A 5713-nucleotide genomic window follows, 5' to 3' on the forward strand; every position below is an offset into this window, starting at 1 on the left:
GGAAGGTGACAAAAACTGAGACTTTTGCGAGCCGACTGGCCATCAAATTGCAAAAATGAAAACAAATGTCAACAGACCAGAACAAATTACAACAGCCCATCCCAGCTAGATGAAACTAAAAGCTTAATAATATATCTGTTCTCGCTAACGTTTGCAGCGTGAGCATGTGTAGAGTACATGTCCAAATGTTAACGTTTTGCTGCATGAGCATGTTGAGCCATAACATGCTGCCAAACATAGCAGCCTGAATCAGAAAAGTTTTTAACAGGTGACAGAAACATACTACAAAGTATACTATACCAGTGCTGGCTTAAAGCACTGGTATAGTATAGTGGCCCTGACACCAATGCGAAGGGTCCCATAGCTATCGCCAGTGGCGCGGTACATTACCATATGCTGGGGTGAAAAGTGCGTTTCCAGTCACCGACGGAATTCGGCAATGTTTGATCTGTCACCTGAAGCCTGATTTTTCAGAACTGTTGCAATGCGATTCTGAATGAGATAAACCACAAAAAAGAAAGACAAATTGAATTAAATGCGGCATACCCATCAAACATTTTAGTTTCGGGAGTTCATCTGCACGAAAGTAGCATTTACTGGCCATCAAACACTGAACGATGGTTTAGATTAAACTAGTAAGATCATCAGATAAAGGCATACCTATCTCGACCGTTCAAGGGGCCATCACAGGGATTAGGGATCTTTTCTTCGGAGGATCCGCCGCCAGACCGGTGTTAGTCCCGTGCGCTAACCGGCCGCGGTATCCTTGATGGCTCAGTAGCGTCCGATTTGGTCCTGGGGTTTCTCACTCTGACCAACTTAAGTCTTCAACACCCCAAACGTTGAAAGAAATAGCGTCATTTTCGAACTCGATCGTGCTAAAACGGCATGTGGGTAGGCTGTCTGCTGTTTCCAGTGGGCCGGTAGTAGTCTGCCGCAACGGCAATGACGACGGTGGTGTAAAGGACGAAAGTGCATATTATCCTGTGTGGTGCAAAAAAACAAATCCACGTCATCCTGTACCAAGGTGAAGAGTTAGCCATTCCAGCGCAGTGTTTTGAAAGTAAACAACACTGAGACGTTAATCAGTATTGATCAGTGAGGGAGTTCCCTGAATGGGAAGCATCATTTGCACGCTGCATGGCGGGCATCTGTGCTTTTGAGGCTTAAGATTGTGTGCATGCGCAGAGAGAGAGAGAGAGAGAGAGAGAGAGAGAGAGAGAGGGAGAGAGAGAGAGAGAGAGAGGAGAGAGAGCGAGAGAGAGAGGGGAGAGAGGAGAGAGAGAAGAGAGAGAGAGAGAGAGAGGAGAAGAGAGAAGAGAGAGAGAGAGGGAGAGAGAGAGGGAGGAGGAGAGAGAGAGAGAGGAGGAGAGAGAGAGAGGAGAAAGAGAAGAGAGAGAGAGAGAGGGGGGGGGGAAGGAGAGAGAGAGAGAACCTTTCATGAAAGCCAACCCTATGAAGACACAAATGTGGAAGTACCACCGATGTAGTGTACAAATTGGCTTGTCCTAACGACGATTACAGGCTTCCTCCTGTATATACATTGATGTCACTGCACATTTGCTGAGACGGCTCACTTGGTACCTCACGGATGGGGTAACCAAAGAACACATACAACTCGACGATGCGAGACATCTCGTCCACCAAATTCTCACACAAAAATACGCAATCATAACATAACAGACCACATAAAAACTCTATTCTGGAAGTTTTATGCAATCATAACAACACACCAGTTTTAGGGACAAATTAATCAAGCTTTCATTATTCTCCTGGAGGCAGTATTTCCAGATTTTTTTCAAGCATTTCTGGAGCAACGGTTTCCCCTTAAGTAGCATACATTTATTGATTCGTATGTCCTCGATTCTAGATATCTGTCCTCGGTCAGGCCCTTTCACGTTGCGAACTCAAAAGATGTTTTGTTCTGCCCTAATTGGGCTCGGATGCTGAAAGCATCAAACGTGAGTTGATCAGCCTCCTATTCCCTCCAGTTTTAGATCCTGCGATTGTCATAGCGAATTCCTTTTCAGTAGGTTCATTTTCTTCAAACATAAAAATAGGATACCTGAATGCCGCCAATTGACTGCTGTATGCGAGCTTTGCTGTGCCTCCTGTGGGGCATCCTACTCAGGTTTCACCCTTCGAGACTCGCATTCAGCAGCATTTACGTATGTCTAATCTGGACGGCGAAATTCTTTCTCCAAAATCTGATCCCTTCCCCGTACGAGAACATTCATTTACATGTGACATCCAGTTTTGGCTAAATTTCTAAGAGGATATGAGAGACGACACATATGTTTCTAAAGACATTTCTAGTGTCTTGGACAGGACATATCCCTCGCTTGATCTGAGAACCTTGCACATATATTCCTTAACCCTTATACTTTTTGGAAGTGACGCTGAGTGGTAAGTGGCGTGACTTAATCATATCCATTATAACTTGTGATAAAATGATTCATGTCTTTACAAGTTGGGGCTGATCGCGTGACATTGCACGTGCATATGTGGCATTTTCAATTTGTCTCTGCGTGTTTTAAACCATGATGTTTACACCGAACGTAAGTGTTCTTCTGCCTGATGATGCAAACCGTTGTTCTGTGGAACGCGCCGCGAGTAATGTAAGATTGATTATGAATTTACACACATACATACATACATAGCATACATATGTTATATATTATATATATATATATATATATATATGCATGTATGTATGTTTTTATATACATGGGATGGTTATGGTATCTCCTGGGACCAGTCACAGCACAGGAGGTTTTTGTGGAGAAATCGTCTCCCTTCCTGCAAAAGTCCTGGATCCGCACCCACATAGGACACATAAGGCAGAAGGCCGCGTCGCAAAGAGCCCAGTATCCACATTTTCACACCGAGCAGAACTACGACAGCGGGGTCATTGGTGCAATATGCCATGGCGATATGCACAATGTTTTCAGTACAACACTTTCGAAAAACAATGGAGTGGTTTCCATTAATTCAGGCCGTTGGATGGAGGGGGGGAGGTGGTAACTTACTAACTTTTCTTGGTCATGTCATCCAATTACAATAGCTTTAGAAACAATTAAACTAGCATCGCATCGCACCCTTTGCAGTGAGCTAAAGAAACCTCACGTGTTCTAGGCCCAGGCAAAGTATTGACGTCAATGAAAGACAGTCGAGATGCCCCCAACGGAAGCGTGTAACAAAGAGAAAATTCACATTAATGTGCATGATCTAAAACTCGGTGTAAATGGCAATAAGGATCACCAACACACTGCTTCATGCAAAGACAATCAATCAACGCCAAAACAACGGTAAATAAAGGGAAATCGTTGCACCAATCGACAAAAACTGACCTATCACTGTCAAGTTGACCCGCGCGTTGAGCGTGGGAGACGCCTTGAAGTCGGCGCGGGCACCGGTACAGGCCGGCGTCGCGTTCACTGACGCTGCTGATCATCAGTCGGTTACGCCCCTGGCCGGGGGTCGAGCCGGGACCGCTCGCCGAGCGAGTCCTCGCTCGCCCAGTGAGTGCCCTGGGAGGTCCTCCCGCCGCGCGTGTCGTAGCTGCAACAAAGCCAGGGCATGCTGCCGACAAGGGGGCGAGTTGTGCTCGTGAAGGCCGCGAGGCTCGTTGACGAAGCTATTTGGCGGAGGTTAGCTGGCGCTCGCCATTAACTGGGTCTGCTCACGTGTAATTAAAGCATCGCTCAACCTGTCCGGTGGGAATACGGGCTCGCTTTCTAAATCCACACCTGAAGATCACTCCGATCGAGCGGTTTGAGGTGCCGGGGCAGGTACGCAGATAGTCCGAGTGTAAGGCAAAGTCTTCATTTGAAACACTTGTCCTTAAGAGAAACTTTCACGTCACATGCCATCGACGCAGCCAAACAGTAGAACTTTGGACATCCGGCTTCTCGGGTGGTGGACTGTTTGACTTTGCACTAGTGCTGCCACTTTTTGAAATTTTAAAGTGGGGCGCGAACACACAGAAGACAGTAGTAACAGCCTTATTCCTCGGATAAAAATCAGTGGCGCTACCCTACGTAGATGAGCATTTGCTTCGAGAAACCAAACATATCGTTAACACGCGCCCGGGTGGCCGGTTGGATACCGTTCGCGAGTGGGGGGTCAGTTTGACCCCCCCCCCCCTGAGATCTCAAGAATAAGAGAGCTAGAGGCACCAAATTTATAGGGTGTGTTGACCTGTACGTGAATCTACTTCGATCAAATTTGAGGTTCTTAGGTCATGATCCTCGGATTCAATAAGGTCAAACAATGTCAAATTCCAGGATGGTCTCCAAAGTGCCCCCAGAACCTAGATTATTGTTTCTAAACAAAAGTTCACATGCCCATTTTAGGTCAGTGACCCTTTTTGACTTTTTGAAGATCATGGTGACCAAAAATATACAGGACTGCTCTGAGTTTGCTCTTGAATAAGCGGCAGAGATAAAGCTAGACAATACGATCAAACGCAAGGCAGTGTGTTTCTAAAAACAAAGTGTTGTCCTGTGTCATTTTAGGTCAATGACCTATTCTGACCTTTAATAAGCCCATAGAAGATGCATAATGCGTTTCCCGCTATCAATAAATTCGAAATGAGCACCAGCAGCAAACCCATACAGCAAGCCCTAAGGCAATAAAACAGGTTTTGATCTTGGTCTAAACTTCAATATGTGGCCTTAGGTCACCGTACTTGGTCTAGCCTTCAATAAGTGAGCTTAGATCAGCTTAATGTGCTCATTCAATATTTGTGCTACCTATGAAAGCATCTCAGAGATGTTTGGTTTCGTCTAACACTCCGTTTTTACATCAGAATGAAAGATTCCCTAGAAATTGACTTCGCTGAAACCATGGCCTAACTTTGACCTGCCACAGGTCAGCGACCTTACAAGGTACATCAAAACTGTTGACCGCCGAACGATCCGCTATTCAATTGTCTACAGCTGTCCGAACCCATTCCGGAAAAAAACCTTTGTGGGTCAATCTGACCCCCACCCGAGTGCGCGTTAAAAAAATCAAAACTGCGCGTACGCATAGCTTGGAAGACAGTAAGCTCAAAAAGTCTCTGGTGAGATCTTCCACCCCGAGGCCTGAGTTCCCAGGTGGCAACAGATGTCATTTGTGCAACTCTGGGTTTCAAGAGGTTCGCACGCAAAAAAAACGTGGTTTACGAAATCGAATGCAAACTGTGTGAAAAACATAGGAGGGACATGTTCTTTGTTGGGAGTCCATGCGCTCTATTCTTTTGAGATATAGTGGACACGTGCGAGACGCTAGAAACAGAACAGGAATATTCCTTTCGTTGACCATTTTCTGGTGAAACACGGTCGGGCTGAAATCGAAAGAGGTATGGACCCTACGTCCTTTTTACAGCTCAAGGTCATCTACAGAGCACAGGACCACCTACACAGGAAAATAAGTTTGTATAAATTCGTATTCGTATAAAAAGTAAGTGGCCGAATCTCATTGTACAGGGCTCATCATGGCCGATCATGCGAACGTGATATGTGCCTTTATGTGTGACACGTGCTAGCTTAAAAACTGTTAACCTGTGTAGGTGATGCCTGACACGTCATGCGCAACGCCTGTTCAGTTGAAATCGCTTGTATGCATAACTGATGCGCGATTTGTGATGTCTGTTTTCTTCAACTCGCTTCACGTTTAAATGGAGCGTGACACGTGATGCATGCTGGCTTGAGTTCGTTTGCGTGTACAC

Source organism: Pollicipes pollicipes, unplaced genomic scaffold (assembly GCF_011947565.3).
Source record: "Pollicipes pollicipes isolate AB1234 unplaced genomic scaffold, Ppol_2.1 Scaffold_4002;HRSCAF=4701_pilon_pilon_pilon, whole genome shotgun sequence".
Lineage (NCBI taxonomy): Eukaryota > Metazoa > Arthropoda > Thecostraca > Pollicipedomorpha > Pollicipedidae > Pollicipes > Pollicipes pollicipes.